Here is a 23,040-nt window from a genome sequence, read left to right on the forward strand (position 1 = left end):
AAGATATTAAAGAGAAATTGATTTCAACCTTGATTGGAAGCATTTTAACTACAACTTCAGTTTGACCTACAATGTATAAATAATGAACTTAGTATCATACTATTTTTCTTGCACACAATTTAGTCTTACCAAAAAATATATGGATTTAATTAATGAACATAAAACACAAGATGATATTTTTTCACCATTCCATAAAATATATATATCTTATTAGACGTTTTGTTGTGTAGTATCACTGAGTATTTTTATGAGTTGTGCCGTATTTTGACGAGCCCGTAGGGCGAGTCAAAATACAAATAACGAGTAGAAATACTCAACGATAACGAGTAAAAATACTCAGCGATACCACACAACAAATCGTCTAATAATTTATTTATTATCCAACACGCCAAACCGTGTTATTTCAGTGCGGGCGAATTTCGCGGATATTTATTTACAGGGAGTCCGTGACAGAAGTATGCGAAGCGGAATGGAATTGGCGCGTTGTTGTGTTGCTGTTTCTATTTTGAGATACAATGAATATATGAAGATCATATATTTTGAACTGCGGTATTAGATACGTATGATGCACGATCCTCGCAGTAGATAGCGCTATTTATGCAATAGCGAAAATCAGACCTAAAAAAAGTCAGGCCTATACGGGACTCAAACCACTGACCTCTGCGATACTAGTGCAGCGCTCTACCAATTGAGCTAACAAGCCGACTGGGAGCAGGCCGTTAAGTTGATTCGTAATAAACCCGTGAAAGTGATCAATGAGATACAATGAATACATGAAGATCACATATTTTGAACTGCGGTATTAGATACGTATGATGCACGATCCTCGCAGTAGATAGCGCTATTTATGCAATAGCGAAAATCAGACCTGAAAAAAATCAGGCCTGTACGGGACTCGAACCACTGACCTCTGCGATACTAGTGCAGCGTTCTACCAATTGAGCTAACAAGCCTGATTTTCGCTATTGCATAAATAGCGCTATCTACTGCGAGGATCGTGCATCATACGTATCTAATACCGCAGTTCAAAATATATGATCTTCATATATTCATTGCATCTCATTTATCACTTTCACGGGTTTATTACGAATCAACTTAACGGCCTGCTCCCAGTTGGCTTGTTAGCCCAATTGGTAGAGCGTTGCACTAGTATCGCAGAGGTCAGTGGTTCGAGTCCCGTACAGGCCTGATTTTTTTCAGGTCTGATTTTCGCTATTGCATAAATAGCGCTATCTACTGCGAGGATCGTGCATCATACGTGTTTCTATTTTCTCCATTAAATGAAGAAATTTTCTGGTCGTCAAGCTGTTTTTCCTCGTTCGATTCATCTAATGAACTTGGATCTATATTTGCCAGCCAATCTGACTTTTTGTCGTCGGAAATATGATTCAAATTGTCCGCCACTTTTTTTTTTTCGTAACTACAATCCAATTCTTCGCTTGCGCGATGCAAGAAAACCTGTTTAACCGGTACTACAATATAATTTGGATATATCAACAAAGTTGAAATGGTAAATTGGCCACCGTAATGATTACAAAAGCTGACGTTTTTGTAATCATTACGGTGGCCAATTTACCATTTCAACTTTGTTGATATATCCAAATTATTTCGTTACTCCCACCGACGCAGCCCCAAACAGTTTCTTTCGAAACTATCAGCCTTTATCTGGTACTACAATAGACGAGTACAAATACCGCGTGATATTTGTACTCGTCTATGGCGTTATTTGTACTCGTCTAGGTATAGTTGGATAATAATATTCATTACTCCTCAAATTATCTTGGGGACTATTTAACAACTATTCACCGAAGTGGAGGTGGTTAGTGGTGGATATCTACCGAGCCGCCAAGCGGCGAGGTAAATATCCACCGCTAACCACCGACACTGAGGTGAATAGTTGTTTTAGTATATACCAAAACAGTGAGATAATCTACACCGCCAAAATTGATTTTAATTCATACATTCCAACATTTTCCCGCGCGGAAAGGACTGAAACAACAAGCCGCGCAAGATTAATTTGCATTTGTAAACAAAACCTTTGTCATTTGTTTTTATCGATGAACTCTGGGTTAGAAATTTAAACAATTACCTTTAAACATGGCCGAACCAAATTTAGTCGCTTCCTTTGTGTTTTCAGGGACTGCTTCGTCGTTAATTTGAGTGATTTCTTCGATTGTCACGGATGCAAACCGGACGCCATTTTTTTGCCGAGTTGCTCGGAGGTAAATAGCATAGGATATTCGGAGTTTGACTAGCCAATCACAGCGCGCCTTCGACACTATCCACTGTTTTAGTATATACTAATTAAGATTATCCTCTGTTTTTTGGTTATTATCATAATGGTTACTTTTATTACCATTATTAATATTATTATTACTATTACATTTAATGTTATAATCATAGCTGTCGAAGAATTTACTTTTGACATGGAATGTATTGTTAATTTTTGTTTTTTAGAAGAAAATGATAAAGATTATAAGGCCGTACGGAAGAGGTGGCCCTTATAACAAAAAAGGTGACATCTGTCACCAAAGGAAAGGTTGCGTTGCCACCTTTCATGAACCATTCTCTGAAAGAGGTAGAGAAGTTCTTTCTTTGTTTAATTACATAACAGTATTTTCTTCAATTATTACACATTGAAATCTCCTTAATCCGCAGACCACTGTAACGATGCTTTGATGTCATAGGCCCTTCGGGCATGCGCAATAGAATGAAAGGGTATCCCGGATGTCGTTGTTGTTGTATTACGCCTGGTAATGGCGGGCTTTTATGAGACCTATTAAAGAACCGTTGTGTTGCCATCGTTCTTGTACTCGTTTGGACTACGCTACAACCACTTACAATGGAGAGCAAAGCTAACTGAGCAGATGTAAAAAATAAACGTAATAATGAACATGGTTGCAATTTGCCTGATTGTATTACCAGTTTAAAATGAACTTTTCACCTGTTTTCCTGAAAACAAGGAAGAACCCTAATTTATATATGTCACAGATTTGTAACCAATTTCAGTATTTGCACATCAGACTTCCGCAGTAATGGATACTCGAATGCATTTACTAACCTGCTATTATCGCTAGTTATATTATTTTGTACTAGATGATCAAACTGCCGCTACATTATAATACATAATACAATTACTTGTCTAACAGATGTTGTGGCAAGGAAGAGAAGATGCAGCAGTGTGCCTCCTGGTACTATTCAGTCAGAATAATTCTGAAAAATTTGCTGTTCTCCTTCTCAGACAGGTAAGTAAGGATATTTTAAAATTTACATCACAAGTAGGTTGTGAATAATAAGAAATGGAAACTACACAACAACTTGCATATCTTACTCTAGCATATATGACTACAAACTATGAACTTAGCACAAAAATAAAAGCAATGATAATGCAGAAGCTGTGATCTAATAAGCAACTCGCTCTATCAGAATGATTGAAAAGTGCCTTAATTATTTAACCTTCAAGACTTACACATTTTCTATACAATTAACGGGGAGACATTGGTGAAATATTAAAAAAAATGATATAGTGAGCAATGTCTTGTCCTTAATTCTTGCAACCACTCTTGATTCACATGGTTTTGATCTTACAAGGAGAAATTTGATGCTGGTCATTCTTTGGGCCTAAAGGGTTAACTCTATACACTGATTTCAATGTAAGGTGTGCCAGTTGTTTATCAAATGATAAACCTACAAGAAAAGAACAGAGTTTCTACACATGTTAGGGGACATAGGGAATGGAGATTCAGCCATGGTTATAGTGTTTTTTTTTTACCTAAATCTGATTTTTACCTACAAAAGCCACATAAAAAAGTCAGGCAAATCCAAACCAAAAAGGTTTTGACCTTAAACCCCAATTAAGAAGCTAGATGTAATCGCAAAAGATCATTGTGAGTGTTACCTGTATGTGAATGTTTCATATCTGTTATTAGTAACACAGGCTAAAACCTTTTTGGAATACCAAAAAAGAATCTGGAATGAACTAACTAGTACAAAATTAGCCAATCAGCTAACTATTAACTTGTTGAGTATGCTTATCACACTCGAAAAGTAAAAACTGTCCAATCATCAATGCGTAATAAAACAGCTCATCAAAAACAAACTTATTCAGTACACAGATGCACTGAATGAGTTAGAAATTGTACTGAACGAGTTTGAATTTATACTTAAGAAGTTTGCAGACAGCTGTTCAGTATTAAGGCCCGTTTAAAATATTTTAACATTTACCTCAGCATGAAGTCAACAATTTGTTGAACCTAATTTTCGGTGCCTATTTTCAACATTGTTGAAAACGTAAAAGATGTTGAAAGCATGTTGAATCAAGTTTAACTTGGTTTAAACTTTCAACATCTATTCAACTTTTCCTTTGTAAGGCCTCTGTAAGACCTTTGTACAGTGTAAGGCCTTATAATTAACAATTATTCGCCGAAGGTGAGGTGAATATCGTCGAATAATCCCCGACACGGAGTCGAGGGGATTATTCGACAATATTTACCGAACCTGAGGCGAATAATTGTTTTAGTATAATTTCAGAGCTGAACAACAGAGAAATTTCTAAAATCATAACATTTTAGTAACAATTATTAACATTTTATTTTAGCATATTATATAAACCGCGTGGAACGGTTTATATAGGGTCATGTAAGGAACCGCTCGACCGATCAGATTGCTGGAAACTCTTTGCTCAGCTCTGAAATTATACTAAATAAACAATTATTCGCCTCAGATTCGGTGAATATTGTCGATTATTTGATGATATTCACCACGCCTTCGAGCTCGAGAAAGTGAACTCGATCTCGGTTGCTCAGAAAACTAAAAGGATCCAAAAGACTTTTAAAGGTCTGTGTTTTCGAGGTCTGTGTTTTTGAGGTCTGCGTTTTCGAGGTCTGCGTTTTCGAGGTCTGCGTTTGTATTGCTCATTCGTTGTATTGCCTGAAAAGTTGATGTTCGACAAAACCTACAAGAAGATTGACATATCTAGGTCCCATTTTGGTGCCCATGGCTACACCATTGGTTTGTTTGAAGAAGTTGTTTCTGAATGAAAAACAATTGAGTGTGAGCACTAGTTCGGCTAAGCGTAGTGGTGTTTCAGATTTAGGTTCCTTATCAGTACGTTGATCAAAAAAATGTTTAAGGGCCAGAAAGCCTTCGCCATTAGGAATGACAGTGTAAAAAGACGTAATATCCACGGTGAAAAGAAGTTAGTCGCTAGACATTTTAATTTACCTAATCATTCTAAGCAACATATGGCCATCTAAGGTCTTTCCTTACACTTAGGTAGCACGGAAAGCCGTAAAAATCTCGAACAAAAACTCATCTTTCAAACCAGCAGTCTAAATCCCATAGGGATCAACGAACGCTTTTCATTCCACTAATTTATTCGTGTTTTTCTCGTTGCCATGTTCCCACCAATAACGTAGCTCCATTCTCTGCCTTTAAAAGCACACACAACCCACAATTCCTCTATTCGCTCCGACGAAGGGCTAACGCTCGAAACGTCAGCTTTTGTAATCGTTACGGTGGCCAATTTACCACTTCAACTTTGTTCATATATCCAAATTAAATGAACCAAATACATAACCTCTTGCGTGACAGCCGTTCAACGGATCGCATTACATTTGTTGTCATTTTAGCCCGAACTCTTTTCAAGCTGGACGCGCCGCCTGTGGTGGGCCAAGAAAGAAACTAAGAGGACTTAAACTACAAGGATAAAGCTTAAGGATAAGGATAAAACTACAAGGATAAAGCTTATTTCCTTCATAGCTTTGTAGATATTTTTGGGGGTCATCTTACATGAGGATTCAGTTCCTCTCTAATGGCAGCCTTTTGTATTGATTATTACAATGAAGTTGTTATAAATAAATAAATAAATAAAGAGAATATATATTTTGATTTGAAAATATATCATACAAGACCTTTTTAAAAGCCTTTAAATGGCTTGTGACAGCTGTTCGGTGGTTCGCATTGCATTTTCGACAAAATAGCCCAAACTCTTGTAAACCTGGAAGTGCAGCTGGTAGCGCATTGTTAGTGTAATGTATAATAATCCCAGGAAATTTGTGTACGCTCTGAGTAATGTTATTATCATATTCATAATTTTTTGTGCGCAGACCGGGTCGCTGATAAATGTAAAGTTCATGGCATACTTTCATCTCTTTTGACCTTTTTGTCACACAATATTGCGGTATCTTTTCGTCAACTTAGCATGACTTCGATATTAAGCGTAAAATTTGAAGAAAAGGTCAGCTTTTTTAAAATCTTATCTCTCATCAATGACAAGTACAGTGTTATGAACAATTAACATCTAATCCTGATGTAATTAGGCAAAGACGACGGAAGAACTAAAATGTTTAAGTCAACTGACGAAAAAGTGTCGCTCCATTTCCTGTTTAGCGACCATGCTGTTTTTATGCAACAAATTCAATAAATTTAAAGGTTTGAACCAGACTGACCTGGCCGTTGGTGATTCTAATTTATCACCTTTTCCGTGCCTTTTAAGGTTTAACATTATATGAAATGCACAAATATATGCAAATTCTTTGATAACCTCTGCATGGAGGAACTGCCACAGGCCTTAATTTCAGCAGTTGTCTTTTGGGAAGCTTTCAGCATCTTTTTGGAACTGACTAAAGCTTGTTTTGCAGTTGATAATCAGTTCACACTGTCCCTGATTTTTTTTACTTTCAAAACGTTAATCCTTGCTGGTTCCTGAAATGAGTTTTAACGCGAGGAGCGAGTAGTCTCAAATGGATGAGTGTGAGCTAAGTGAGGAAAAAAACTCAATGTGGTGCGCTACATATACAAATACACGAGCAAAATACGTTCTTGGCTTCTTGATGCTTTTCTTGTTAAGGTTGATAGGTACTTTGCTTCACCACCCTACTTAATTCAGACAGAACGTTGACCAATCGAAATCTGTTCTACAAATTACGTTTAAATCCAAACCAGTGCTGCGTTGTGGAAGCAGAGGAAGATGTACAACGGTGATTTGGATTAAATTTGTGATAATTTCCAAAATTTCTCTCACCCTGAACTGCGCCTTTCTCACCATCAAATTCACAACCCATCTCCTTGCTGATTCCACTTTTAACGTTCCACGCGGCCTTTGGGATTTCCTGTTGTTTGGTATGCGCGGTACAATCAGAACAGTTTATACCTCGGATGTTGATATATTCGTACCTTATGCATAATCCTTTAACACCCCAGCTAGAAAATATCTTATGACTTGTCAGCTTGGTGCGTGCGTAGTCCGTATAAAGCAGACCATCTTTTGGAAAGTTGCAAGTTACTCTCAAATGTGTTGGAACGATCGGAAAGAGCCTTCATCTTTTGCTTGGACAGGCGATACGAGTTCCAATTTCGTTCCTCTGTATCCTGATTCACTGGATAATCGTAGAGAAATGCTTTTCCAATAAATAGGTCTTTCTCACCGAAGGAAAATGATTGTATCAATGTCCATACAAAACTAGGTTCTGACTGGAGGTCACAGTAAACAGAAAATGGTTTATTGGCTGAGCCAAAGAATCCATAAATTCCTGATGTTGAGGCACCATTTTCAGCGATGTCTTTGCAGCTTCTCGGATATGCAATCTTCTCGCATCGTAGACCAGTGTATGAGTCAGGACAGGTGCAGTTAAACCTGGTGCTGTGCGTATAACAAATCTCCTGACATACCCCTCCGTTGAGACAAGGATTGGTGCGGCAGCATCTGTTGACACAATGATGTTTTCCTGGAATATATTTATCTCCATCCTATAACAAAGCGATACAATTTATATCAGTACTTCATGCACATTCGCATACTGATTAGTTGTAATTCAAATCATTTTTGTTAAGACACAGTCTAAAAGATGCACACTATTCCCTTTGGTCTGTTACATATATACTTGCATGTACGTTTGAGCTAGCAGCTTACGATGTGTTCAGATAGAGATGTTAGGAGGGAAGGAAGGGAGAGGCGAAAAAAGATGCTTGGAAGGTAGAAGAGAAGGGAGAAAGGAAGGAGAAAGGTAGCGAGTGAAGGGGAAGAGAACAATTACATAATAATAGCGATAAAGAGCAACAAAGGAAGGGAAGAGTCAACAAGGAAAGAGTGTGATGAAAGTAAATAAGGAAGGGAGGAAAGAGGGAACAAACAAGAAAAATGCGAAAAAAAGAGCGTGTCTAGGGAGGAGAGAGTTGATCAACATGGAAGGGGGAGAAGAAGTGAATCGGGAGAGAGAGAGGGGAGGTTAATGAGTGAGGAAGGTAGGAGGGTGTAGATAGCGAATAAATGAAAAAATAAAGGAAGTGCTCGTTTATGGAGGGAGGAAGCAGTGAATACCGGTCCAACGAAGGGAGGGAGCAAAGAGTGAAAATGGGAGGGACAATGTAGACGGATGGGAATTGAATATGAAAGGAAAAAATCATGAAGGAGGGACAGTTAATCGAACAATTAAATTGATAAAAAAGGAAAGCAGGAAGGAAGGAGAGAAAATAGGAGTAAGAAACCAACACCTAAAAAGAAGGCCCTGATTTCAAATTTTCTTTTCACCTTCACCATGTAGCTCCTCACTAAATCATAATAATCTCCTCCTCGATTCCATTTCATCGCCGCTGGCTCCATGTCTTTGTTGGCATCGTTAAGCTCACAGTTATTTTCTTTGAACTTAGGGAAATAATTCATGGATACACACAGGCAGTCGTCTTGGCACATCAGGTGACACTGTGCGGCGTTATGGACTGTCGATCTTCGAAACACATGACCCTCGAGAATGTAGTTATAGACGCCATCTTCATCGACACCAAACCTGAAGTTTTGACAGGTTACGTAATCCTGTGCCATAACGGAAAGAGTCAGGTTTAGGACAAACAACACCACTTGTAGATAACGTACAATGCGCATAGTAATAATAAAACAACTGCCGACAAAATGATTTACGTTTATTTCTATCCTCCAAGGATGGTGTGACCTGAAACGAAAAAAATATGTGGTGTCACGTATATTAAATTTACCGGAGATCAGTTCACCGGCCACGAACTTTCCAGCTCGCGATGGCAAGGTTTCGGTACACTGTTTGAAGGACTATGAACGTTTATTGATATCTGTGGTGATGATCTTTACCACAAAAGTCACTAATCTACTGAATTTCGAAAAGAAACTTGGACGAAAATTTAGGCTTTAGCGAAATTGCGCCTAAATATACCGTGCTGAATCTGAAAGCAATTAAATTAGCTGAAGACCGCTTTGAAGTTTCAAAGACAGAGAAATATGTTCGCAGCCACTATAGAATCTTTTTTAGCGCTTTAAAATATTGAATGAAAATGAGAAACTGCACCCACCATAAATTGGTAAGAAATCTCCTTTTAACACTGAAAGGCAAGCCCTCTCTTCAAAATGATTCGAAAAGCAGTGTTATGAGGTTTTATATTTCATCCACATTATAGGGGGTCGTGATGCATTGTCTTTGACACAAACGTTAGAAAAAAGTTTTATCTTTTAAACAGAACAAACTTTTGAATTCGTATAGTTAATTAGATATATTAAAATTTTTTCAAAGTTTCAAATCTTGAGATTTTATGAACCACTTCCTATTCCAGCTTTTCGAAAACAAAATGTTTTTCTCTTTCTTTCAATAACTCACAAAAAGATGCGAATATTTTTTCTGGTTGCAGGTAGTTAAATAATTGTTTTGTAAGTTTATTCACCATTGTTTTAGTTTTTAAACATGAGAAGGATAGCAAATTGTTGATGCTTAATGCACAGTTAAGGAGTTAAGTTAGGATCTTGTTTTATACGACCAATCATGTTCAACTTCTCACCGAGAAGGATGGTGAAGACCACCAGGAGACAACCATGAAGTTAGGTTTGCATGGAAGCTTACGTAAGAAAAATGTTCATTTAAGTTTGCATCCTTTTTCACTCCGTTAATAAATTAAACTGAATGGTGAATATATGAATATATGACGTTCATAGTTTGAATGGGCTTTGTTTTGATGGTCTTCGTACCCAAAAGATATGATTAATTATTTTACTATGCAAGGAAAGGAAAAACTCATTTTATCTTCTGTATACATATCGCAGTTAAATTTGAAACTGACACCATGTTTTCATCCTTGTTGGCTCTCACAGCTTACTGTTTTTCATCTTTTTGTTGTTGTTTTGTTCTTGATTAGTTACCGCGGGAAGTCTTCTTAAATAATTTATGTACAATTTGGTAAGAAATTGAAAGTCTTTGTTCTTAACTCTGTTGCTTGCGAGGTGAAGTGCTTTGTCGTTAATTATGTTGAATTTTGAATTTTTTCCCATTGAACTTGAAATAAAGGGTAGCACTCATCCCATAAATAATTTACACAGAGAAAACTAATTCAAGATAAACACATATCTGGGAGAATGATGCGACATGCTATTCACCAGTAGGAAAATTAATGTACCAAGATAATTTAATTTGGATATATCAACAAAGTTGAAGTGGTAAATTGGCCACCGTAACGATTACAAAAGCTGACGTGTCGAGCGTTAGCCCTTCGCTCCGACGAAGGGCTAACGCTCGAAACATCAGCTTTTGTAATCGTTACGGTGGCCAATTTAACACTTCAACTTTGTTGATATATCCAAATTATTTCGTTACTCCCGCCGACGCAGCCCCAAACACTTTTTTTCGAAACTATCAGCCTTTATTCATGATGTACCAAGACATCTGCAATCAAAAGTTATTTTACATCTTCGCTTTTTGCTCATCCATGACATCCTTTAAAGAGCCTTTGAATAAGATACTGGTTGATAAATGGAATTGGAGAGCGAAAGAAGCGTACACAGTTCTAAAAGACTATCACAAAGCTGTTCAGCTTTGTTACAGTTTTGTATTGAATCCTGATATACCTTAATAAAGGCGGCTAAGAAAACAAAGTGGAGAGGAACAAGTTCCTTTCTTCTGTCAATCATTTGCTTTTGCGAGGTAAAATGAAGACAAAAAAAAATTCAAACCTGAAGCACATTTTTAACTTTTGACAAAAAGTCTCAAATCATTTGCAAGGGTAATTGTATAGATCTATTATATGACTGTACATAGTACACATCACCCAATTGTTTGATCCGCTGGTCCATGCCAAATCTTTGAATTTCCGGGTCCAAGCCAAATCTTTGAATTTTCGGGTGGGTGACGGAGCATGCTACAAATGAATTCGTGTTTTGAAAAACAACACATACACGATAAGCGGAGGAAAGAACAATTCTTCGCTTTCAGTTTCCAATTGTTGCAATACCTGCTGGAGAAAAATTCTTATACCACCGAGATAACTGATAATATTGAAAACACGCGATTGAACTAAGAAATCACACTATGAATTTTAAATTTCGCACGCGATTAAATTGAAAGAGCTCAATCATTATAGTTATTATCTTTTTTTTAAGAAAAATAAGTTCCCGTCTCTTTACTGGAGGGATGACAATGGAATCCACAAGGAAGATGGAAAAAATATTAGAAACGAGCGGGTCTTCTTCATCCGATCTGAAAAAAACCTTTTCGCAACACCAAAACTATGCTCGAGACCTTCCATTTTCCATATTTGTTAGTTTACTATTGCAAAGGCAGAGTGATATTCTGACCAAAAAAATCGCGTTTTCCTCATCCAATCGATGCACTTTTCAGCTACAAAGAGTAGTTTTCTTTTGCCTTGTCTTTCATACCATCATTTTTTCTTCAGCTTTCCCCATGATCAATTATCATCTCACATTCTACCGAGCGTTTCTTGGTCGTTTTAACGGGTTTAACGTTGAGGCTGATCTGGTAAATTATAAATTACTGTAAAAATAAATGCGTAAGTACCCAAATAATGTTGGGTTCTGATTGGTTTACAAAAGAGAGAAACATATTTCAACGAAGTGCATTGCTCTCTGGTGTATTTCTCCCGGGGAGTCATTGTATGTAGTTAAAAAATTTAAAGTTTAATTCAAGTTCACTTCCTCAGGAGGAAAATGGTTAAATTTGTCGTTTTTGTTGCTTCTTTCTTGCTTCTAAAGTAACTAAGTTTGATTCAGAAGCCAGAAAGAAGCGTAAACAATTGCAATTACTGCAATTTTGCGTCTCTGAGAGTTGTAAAGCGTTTCATAAAGATCATCCACTTCTGCATGCAGTTTCCTAGTAAACAGGACACGATAGAGATTCTGTCATCATTTTTAGCTTTCATAGGAATAAGCTCCCCATAATAATTATGCTTTCCCTTTATAATTCCAGAGCCAAGATGAACTACCACTGTACATTCGAATGCTTACCAACTTATCTAATCTTAAAAAGACTAAAGAGATAACAAATACTTGCTATAACTTTAAACAAACAAACAAACACGACAGAAAAAATTTCCCAACGATCTACTGACTAAGTACTCTTTCATAGTTTCGTTACATGAAGCTGGTTCTTTTATTTTCGTAATATTCACAAGAAAACCTGTACAGTTTTCTCATTTATACTAAAGTGAATGTTCAAGCTAAAATGTTATCACGTATTTTGAGTATTTTACATTCACAGAAATTATTGAGATGACTCAGATGGCTAAAATACTTTATTGATTACTACACCTAGTTATGACTGACTGATATTTGTACCTTTTTTAGCCTAAAGGGACGAATGACAAATCAGTTTTCCCGGCTGTGATCTAGAGGCGTTCTTAATTTTGAATTCTTCTCAAAACACCGCTTTTCTTGTCCCTTTCTTGACAGATAGTAATTAACAAAGAAGAAGGAGAAATTAAAGTTCTCGCACTACGATCAGTCTCAAAAGAGGCTTCCCTAAAGTAATATTTTGACTGAAGCCCATTGGTAAGAAAGAAGAGGCATTTTCATTATTAATCACTTTTCATAAATGGTCAGAACTCGTTCTATCGACAATAGATAGAAAATGAGTTGTTTTGGACAAAGTTTAAAAAGAAGTGCACTTCTCTCGTCCTACTGTTCCCTGAGATGAACTTTTATGGCTGGATAATACATCGGTTTTCGAGTCATTCAACTGCAAATTGTCGCCTACACTCTAAATAAAAATGATAAACTAATATCTTACAGTATGAAACAGCATTCAGAAGATTAAATGAAAAGTGATGCTGCCCCTCCGCGGATAGCAACCAAGTCCTATACAAACACTCCCTAAAGCCATCTTGGATACACAAGAATTGCATTTGGTCTTCGCCCTTGATGGTTCTAACTCATGGAAATAACTTATTCCAACTTCTTAGACTTTTTAATTCAATTTAGGACTATGCTACATAAATTGCATGTATATGTTATGTTATCGATATAAGTTTATAAAAAGGTTTAGATTTACATGTAAGGCATATTTGAACATATCCATACGGTGAGTTGCGCTATTCAAGCCATAAATTATTATTACACTACTATAATTGCACAATTTCGTTCTTGTTTTTAAGAGGGTCTCAAAAGGGTAATGGCTTTTACAGCCAATGGTTGCAAATTTGGCCATTTTACTGACGCCTAACGGTTAGTATCATCAGTCCATGGTTGTTGTAACCGGAAATATGTGAAGCACTATCGTTCGTGTCTCTGATTGGACGAACGGTGTATTTTCACCGTCCTTCGCTTCCAATCTTTTAAGTGCGTCTGTCAGTAAGAAAAAATCCCAGTATGAATGAAATGTCATCATCATGCATTGCGACTCGGGAATAAAAAACGTTCGTGAGCACTTTCCGTGGAATAGTCTCCACCTACTTCTTTTTACGACTATCAGTTGAAATTTGCCAATTTATCCGCCCAATGGCTATCAGATAACTTCATTGAGACCCTCTCAAAAGGGAGCCAGAATTGCATTAGTTTTGCATTCATCTCCTTTGCGGTTAGGCGACTCTCGCACCAAATCAATGCAAAGCAAAAATCAATCACATGTTACGACGGTTAACTTGTCTTTCTTTTAGTTTCAATTGGCTCCTGATTATCTTTTTTAAATTTTGATTGGCTGTCTACGTTGTTTCGGTTTTTGGCACTCGAAAATCGCTCTATCACCGTCATCTTATGGGAAGCGGTAATTCAGAGAAGCCACAGAACTCTGTTGAATAAAATTAAAAGCAAAAAACAGAATCCTTAAAGAAAAGTAAAACGTTATCTAATAGGCCGTTTCATGGTTGTGCACTTAGTTGCAAAGCCTTTGATTTGGAGTGAGGCTGAAGGTGACATTGTTGTGTTAAAAACCAGTATCAAGTTAGCACGATAACAAAGTAATTTACATTTGAAAAGCAGCAACATTTGTATAATACCAAGGTCACCCTTTGCTTGACTCCTGTTCAAAGGCTTGGTAACCAAGCACACAGCTGTAAAATGGACTATTCTCCTACTGATAACTCTTCCTCATTTTAGTTGGTTACTGGAACTGGGAATAGCCTATCCATGTTTAGCCCCGAACCAGTATTGTGTTGTGGAAGGATCCGAGGAAGAGCAGCGGTGATTCGTATTTATCCTCCCGGAATGATATCGTCCAAAATTATTTTCGTTCTCAACTGCTCCAGGTGATCCATCAAAATCGCATCCTATCTCTTTGCTTCTAAAACTTTTTACTAACCAACCACCATTAAATTCCATCCTTGTGTAGGCGGTGCAATCAGAACAGTTAATTCCATGGATGTTAATATACTCAAACGATTTGCAACCTCCACCCCAGTTACCAAATATGTCATGACCCGCCAGAACAGCGCGTGCGTAGTCCTTATACTGCAGGCCATTTGGGGGAAAGTTGCACGTCACTCTCAGATGTGTGGAGTAATTGGCAAGAGCCTGCATATGCGATAAAGACAGACGGTAAGAGTTCCAATCTGGTTCATTGTTATTGTCATTCACAGGAAAATCCGTACCAAACCCTTTATCCTTATATATATCTTTATTGGCTATGGAGAACGACTGTATCAATGCCCATACAAAGCCAGGTTGTGACTGCAAGTCACAGTAAACAGAAAACAATTCATTGGCTGAATTCAAGATATTGTATTTTCCTGATGACGAGGCTTCGTTTCTGGCGATGTCTTTGCAGCTCCTTGGATCTTTAACCTGACCACAACGCTCACCATTGTATTCGTTAGAACAGGTGCAGTTAAACCTTGGGCTGTGATTGTCACAGATCTACTGACATACTCCTCCGTTAAGGCAGGGATTCTGGCTGCAGTATTTATTAACACAGCGATGTATCCCTGGAATGTAGTTTCCTCCACCCTAATTGAATTTAAAACGAATTGTTTTTCTTCAACTATTCTTCGGTAAAAGAAAAGTTCATCGGCGGAGGCGTTCATAAACGGTATTGGGGAAGAGGGTGGGGAGATGTACACAAAAGAGTAAAATAAATGCAACTAACGCGACTCTATCAACCAGAAATGATACCATCTTTCACACTCTCACCTTTGCCGTGTAGCTCCTCACCAAATCATAATAATTTCCTCCCTGACCCCATTTCAATGCCGCAGGCTTCATGTCTTTGTTGGCATCGTTGAGCTCACAGTTATTTTCTTTGGACTGAGGAAAATAATTCATGGAAACGCACAGGCAGTTATCTTTGCACTTTACGTGACAATGGGCGGCGCTGCGGACTTTCAATCTTTGAAACACGTGACCCTCAAGAATGTGATTACAGACGACGTCTTCATCGATTTCAAACCTAAAGCTTTGACAATTTACTTTTTGTTGGGACTCATTGGTGCGAGTGAGCTGGGATACCAACAACAACGCCTGTAGATGGCGAAGAACACTCATGGTGGACCTTAATACGTACAAACAAGATGGATATCTTCATTAAATAACTATCTCAAGGCATTTAAAATTTAAATAGAGGAAGAAGAGTCTGGCCGCGTGATTAAGAAGCAAAAATCTTCTTAATCGTTATTCCCTCCAACTTATTCCAGTAGGGTGTGTAACTTGTATCCCTTATGATTATATGGTTTATCTAAATAAATTTTCAAATCTGATTGGTTCCTTGAACGGTGTTATAAGTAGCTGCAACATTGCATCAAGTGACTCGTAAAAAAAAATGAATAATAACAATTAAAAAAAATACCAGAGTCTAGTAAAGTTTTCAGCGCATCTGATTAAGAATGGCTCCTTAGACGCGCATCAATCAGGGATCTTACACAGCAAGTAATTCATAAAAAAATAATGAGTTTACTTTAATGTGTCCTACGCAGCTTTTGACGCACTCTTCAGTGTAATTTGTGAAGGTGTTGTTTAGTGCTAAGAGGAAGCAAAAAAATTACTGTCGAGGTCTCTGTTCTCAGATTACGCATGTTTTTATGATCCCATGTCGCCTTTTTCCAGACGATAGCTATGAAAAGTACATTATGTCGAAACGCACGTGAGACCTATTATTCTTCTCATTAGATCATTTGTTTCGCAAATTTTTTACTACCATAGCAGTTCTTCTTGTAAAGACCCGAGCCGAGTCGTGCTCTGAGGGAGAAAACTGCTGGTCTTTATAGCATTCGTTGATTGTGGTTTCGAAAGCTTGATATAATGTATGTAACTCCAGTTCTCTGACTTGAAAGGAGAATATTTTTTTGGAGCGGTCATGATCTCCAAAAAAAAACAAAAGACGAAGTTAATTTCAATCTCAGCATCAAAATTAACAAAAGTCAAAGTAAACAATCACAATTTAAACTGTAATCTCGCTTAAAAAAAAGAAAAATAATCAAGGGCTAAGGGTGTAAGCCTATTTGAAAAATGATAAAAACATACTATTCTTGATCTGCAGTTAGCAGTAAGTCCAGCAGACTTCGCCATTAGGGCCGCTATTTGCGGTTTGCCAATTAACTAGCATAGTGGTCGAACACGGAGTAGTCACCGATCGTGAGCTCGGTCTTCTGAACGCAAATAAGACTTTGACCCGTTAAAGTGATTACACAATGCCTAACGAAAAAGCTGTCCTCATTTCTCTGTGGTTCGGTTATCTCTAGGACAGATTGTTAATTTAATTCTGCTGTATCTAAACCGAAAATAGGACTTTGATCCGCTAAAGTGATTACGTAATGCTTAACGAAAAAGCTGCCCTCATTTCTCTGTGATTTTGTTATCTCGAGGATAGACATACCTCATACAAAAGAGAACCTACAAATGGATTGAGAATATGAAGTATTAATCACACAGTAAATTAATTCTATTGTTTCTATACCGACAAATAACTAAATGTGTCTTTATAACGAAAATAACAATTTCAGTAGTACCGGTGGTTCAATTGAACGGAGTGATGTCAATTGTCGTGAAGGTTATGGGCCAGGGCAGGATGTTGGGTATCTTCCCTATATATATATATATATATAAGTTGCCCATAATTAACACAGAATCGTCAAGTGTCAGATAAAAATCACCACTGACTACATAAGCCGTGATTTTTCGAGGTTGTTTTAAGTACCAGAGTTTTACCTAGAAGCGGACTTTGTCAACGTAGAGAAAAGGCAACAAAATCATGAAAACGTACGTGATCGTACTGAGGTCGAACACGGTTAGACGCCGCTCGAGATGTCCTGCCCCTTATCATGAATAAGATCTTGACTAGCGCTTTACAGCTCTCTCTTCTTTTGACGCGAAAGTGATTAGGTAATGCTTATTGAGGAAGGGGCCAACCTTTTCTGGGGTTCGCCAGTCTCGATGACTGATGAACAAATGATTTATACCAAAGTGAAATTTAAAATGGGGTACCGCAGAGTAGATTTATTTTTCTGTATTGCTGGCAGGAAAAATAACTTAGAATTGTACGAATGAGTCATGCCATGAGTTTGCCAAGTTACTGACTTGGAGCAATGACATCTTGTCTCTTCAATTTGCAGTAGTTTAGCACCAAACTTTCGGTTTTACTTATCAGTATGAGTATCAGATCACCGTCTGTACTTACCTCGAAAATGTCGATCGATTCGTTGAACGGCTCCTGTAAAATCCTCCGAGAAAGGTTTGCGGGCAAATAGATGGTGTTTAAACTGTAGGTAGGTCTGCCAATATCGATGCACTTTTATATTTGCAAAAAAAAAAAAAACAAAACACAACCATGAATCAATTAAGATCATTGGTTTTGTTTAAGACGTTCAAGATGTCAAAGACGCCCGAAACAAGAAAATGGATAAGATACTGCGATACCGTTAACCCAAAATTCAACCAAGAGTATTTTACAAAAACAAATTTGCATCAAATACACTCCGTCACCTTTAAGCCGTAATCAAAATTTGATCACCGCTTCAGTTTTTAAAGTCCCCGACTTTTGTGGAAAAATAAACACAATTTTCTTGACAACATTAGCTTTCTTTCGGCTCACACTAACATTGTTTGTTTTTCTGAAGTCATTAGCCACACGCCAAGATCACTACACCACGCCATAAAAAAAACAAGGTCGGTGGAACAAAGCTTGTTTGTTCCCAGTCACCATTTCTAATTAAGTAGATTTGAGAACTGTAAAACACTACAATGTAGAAAATAAAACTACCAGGGGCCTCCTGGGCTTTAACAAACTCCAAGAGCACTAACAGATACAGACCACAATATTAAAAGAGGCAGTAGTCTTTGTAATGAGTAGGTCCGGAAAGACAAGACTGAAACTAAAACTCACGTCACACCAACGTGCACCTGGTGTGCTAGCTAATGAAAACAGCCACTAAATTTGGTTGAAATTGTGATAATTTTTCTCCGTTACAAATCTATTCTTCGAAGGGTATTCATAACCAAGACACATTTTTGTCAATATCGACTTCGTTGTCCATCATAAATACATTTTCCCGTTCGAGCCCATCCGACGCTGTCACTAAGCGTTTTATCAGTTGACCAGCAAGACAAGTACTAAAACGATTCTGCAATAAAACCTTTTTCTCTATTTCTACCGGCGAGTCTCATAATGCAATGAAAAAAGGCAACATTTTTTATCATTTCCGTTTTTTTTCGTAACTTAAAGTCCCTCGATAGAAATAACGTTCTTGGAAATGAAGCAGAGCCATGCGACTGCGGGGTTATTTGCAGACCTGCTCACGTCAATCTGTCGGGCCTTACAAGCTTCAGCGTTTATTACGGTTTTTTATAGTTCTTCGGGGCCGCGTGGGTCATATTCCAAGGAGGAATATTTCAAAACTTTTCAGCCAGTTCATATGCTTTCATCAACTATATTTCGCCATCATTGATGAGTAATCCGTCGATGTTGCGTGCGTTTGAACTGGTAACCAAACAATGCTGTGTATTTTAATCAGCCACCCCTCCATTTAACCATAAAGCTGTATCAGCTTTATAGTCAAATGGTAGCGGTTAAACGGTAGCTTTTAACTCCGCATGGAGTTAAGAGCTACCGTAATTTTCGGCCGAGATCAATAAGCAGCCCGTGTTCAATAGGGAACAGTACGAGCTTAAATAGGATTATGATTTTGCATGCCCACTCTTGAGGTAATAACTCCTTTGGTTGCACCAAAAGAAAACTGCTAGTTGCCTGCAGATGTCACTCATAGATTTTACAAAATTACAAAATATCTTATTAAAGGTTGTAAGAAACTGACATTGGTTCATAACAGTGAAATATTAATTAAGAAATTGACATTTTTAGCTTTTTCTTTTTCCCGGGAGAATATTTCACAAAACACTTTCTTTTTTCACGGGGTGTTTTTACGAACACACAAAACAGGAACAAATTGCACATGAAGAAAGCCCTAGAGGGCGATCTGCGAACAATGTCGTAAAGGGATGAGTGTCAAGATCCATTGCTTAAGCACGCTGCGGCAAAGCTTAATGGTTGCTGATCGAGTGCGCTCGAGCAGCGAAGATTGCCCAAACCACAAGCCCTTATCCGTTTTGATGAGAATCTTTCGCCGTACCATGTCAAATTTCCTTACTTCCACGCTTCTTTTTTACTTTCTTCTATGGACTCTTAACCCTTTTATCTTCCTCCATTTGTATTAAGGTTTTAAACGCAGCGAAATAGCAAAGATTTTTACGGGCAAATGAAATCAGATGTTTATGCGATTGAAATGCGAACAACGTTTCAGAAAAACTGGTTCTCTAAGGTCCACCGTTTCCTTAATTGTTTGGTTGTTTTTTTTTTGTTTTTTTTTTGTTTTTTTTTGCTGCACAATTGTACTGAATGCAGATGTAGCACAGTGTAGTCACATTATCAATTGTTACGAGACTTTCTCAAACTATGCGACCTCCACCAACTTTGACGGCAAAATTTTCTTCTCAAAATAAAGTGGAACTTTACATGCGTTCCCTTACGAGCTTTTTCAGTAGACGAAAAAGCTCTTAAATTTTTTCTTCATGGTAAAGCACCGTTACAGTTTCTTCATAAGATGGGCAATGAATTCTCTTAAAAAATGAATTCATTTACTCGAAACAATCGGGAATGACAGTGGACAATATTTCTTTAAAACTATACTTTGCTTAAGTTTCTCTATTTCTCCATAGCTCCTATTTCCCAAATAAAATAAGGCAAACTCGCCATTACCGTACTTGCGATACACTTTAGTATATCACCGATTGGAAAATTGGGGCTTAGTAACCGCGACTGCTCGAGCAAAATACGCTTACGAGGGTAGGGCGGTGTAATAAAAACTGATAGCTTACACGCGTCCGGTGCGTTAATTCTTTCTTGTTGTCTAACGCCTAAATACCTCATTTCTAAGAGTTAGAAGCAACGATTTCATCAACGCCGGACAACTTTGTCATTATCGCAACATGTTGACTCCATCAGAGGGGAAGCTACACGAAGAGTAATCTCCAGATGTCACTTGCCTATTGTTTGTAAGATTTTTCTTTCAGGGTAACTTAAAAAAACGAATACAACGAACATTCATCATAAATTTCCGTAGACAGCCTAGAATGTATTTAATTGCTTCAGAGCCATTCCCAATTAATGTCACGAACTCTTCTCGGCCTGATATGCAAATTTTGTGTTGCTTTATGAGCAAGACGTAATTTGCATATAGTCTCAAAACGGTCCACGACAAACTGCATGGGAACACATGCTTGAATTGAACTAGTTGGCTTTATTGTCAGCCCTTGTATGGTTTCCTTCAGTATTTTCAGAAAAATTTTTATCAACAGTATAAAGAGGACAAATTTGAAAAGTGAGCTACGAAGAATTCGTTGAAAACTAAGCCGGTTTTGATCGCGGCTGCAGCGGCCGGCTTCTCTGTTCACGATAAACCCCACGAATGAAATTAACCAAATGGTAAAATGAAGCACTTTGAAAATTCGAAAATATCATATCCAAGTTGGGGTCAGTCCTTTGCATTGTTCTATACGCTTTTTGAGTTGCCATGATTTTTAAAACAAAAACGATTTTGTTTTTGTTAATGGTCACGCATACACAACATGGCGTGATTTTAGGTATTTCGTTGACCATTTTCAACAAATTCTTAAAAATCCCACATTCATTTCCCCAAAGTAAACTTTACATATTTTCAAAGATCGCTAACTCGGGTATTGTCATTCTTAATCTTACGAAATTCTAATCAAAGGCACACGCTCAAAATTATCGTTATTCTTCGCCTACCGTTTTACGTTGCACGGGAGAGCCATGACTTCTTTACTTCTCTTGAATACTCAGATAAATCTAATGTTTATGAAATCATGGTGTTTAGACCAGGGCAAGTTATGCAACAAATTGGAACTAGGACGGCTTTTTCTAGCGAAGCAGTTTTGACAAGCGAGTCAAGTGAATCATGACTAATTTCCACCCTGTTTGCACGCTTTTGGGATCGCCAAATTGTGCTTAAGTTGAAAATGGCTTCCATCGTTTTTCTCAGGAATTAACAGATATTTCAAGGAAAAAACTGCATGGCATTCATACACTTACTAAAGGCTATCTATATGCAAAAGACGAGTGAATTTGATTTTTTTCAGCTTTACCGAAGATTTGCGACTTTGTTTGATTCTTGCACGTATCTGCTCTTAAGTCTTAAAGACTTTGCGTTTCAGGAAACACTCCTCGATTTTATTCAATGCATGAACGTCATACATACTTTATGATTGAGTTCAGCACTGTTTCAATGAGATTTGATGTATTTCGACATTTAGCTTTTAAATGTCTCTCGGTATCTAACCTTCTGTAGTTGATATACTTTTAATCAGAAATTACTGCCGTAGATCAAATTGAAGCTGTTTCGTAAATCATTTCTTCCCAATTTATGTAAAGATCCTGAGATCTTAGGATTGAACAAGATTGAATAGTCACGTATGCTTGTCTAGAGACCTTAATGTGTGCTAACGTGTAGAACGTACCAACTGCGTATTCCGAGACCGCCGACTTGTCAGCGGTTGCCAACAATACCATACATTGTTACATGCCTTTTTTTTTCCTTTTTTTCTTAACAAGCTTTAATGTCCTATAGTCTGTAAAACGGCGGCAGTGTAAGCAACAGAAACAAATTACCACAAATGTTCTTATTCTAAGCCCCGTAGTCCTTAAGGTATGAGGGCCTCTTGCTTGCCCTTCCCCACCGTGTTAGATATGGGCTGTCTTGACCTTCCGGAGAAACAACTCCGTTGGTGAGCTGTGTATGTTCCTTTTCACCTTCTGCATCTGGTGAGCCTTGTTCATCCTCGTCGACTTGAGGTGTGCTAATTGGGGTTAGCTTAAGGTGTCTGCGATTTCCGCTCAGTACCCGCTCAGTATCAGTTTCTACTTCATAGGATCTGGGTCTGTTGTCGCTCTGGCCAACCACTGTTGCCTTGCACCACAGCTGCCCTTTGTTGTCAGGTTCTATCATCACCGCCTGTCCAGTGCTTAGTGGTGGAAGGTCTTTGGCCTTAGCATTGTAGTACTTTATTTGCCTTTCTTTGATCATACTCCTCTCTCGGGGTACAGAATGGTTCAGGTTTGGCTGCAAGAGCTTCTGAGACGTAGGCAAGAGTGTCTTTGTCCGACGGTTTAGCATCCTCTCAGTAGGGCTTGTAGTCATCCCTTGCGTAGGTGTATTCCTCAAGTCGAGCAAGGACAGATAAGCATCCTCATGTGCCAACAGTGCACGTTTTACTAGACGTTCAGCTGTCTTCACTGCACTTTCTGACATTCCATTACTTTGTGGATGTTTAGGAGAGGATGTGATGTGTTTGAAACCCCATCT

General features: G+C 37.9%; 2 pseudogenes; both read right to left on the reverse strand.

Moving 5' to 3' along the window:
- Positions 1-6,917: 6,917 nt before the first annotated feature.
- LOC148728301 (uncharacterized) lies at positions 6,918-8,881 on the reverse strand (annotated as a pseudogene).
- Positions 8,882-13,892: 5,011 nt separating this feature from the next.
- Positions 13,893-15,715, reverse strand: LOC148728302 (uncharacterized; annotated as a pseudogene).
- Positions 15,716-23,040: the final 7,325 nt, after the last annotated feature.

This window comes from Stylophora pistillata, chromosome 6, assembly GCF_964205215.1.
Source record: "Stylophora pistillata chromosome 6, jaStyPist1.2, whole genome shotgun sequence".
In the NCBI taxonomy this organism is placed as follows: domain Eukaryota; kingdom Metazoa; phylum Cnidaria; class Anthozoa; order Scleractinia; family Pocilloporidae; genus Stylophora; species Stylophora pistillata.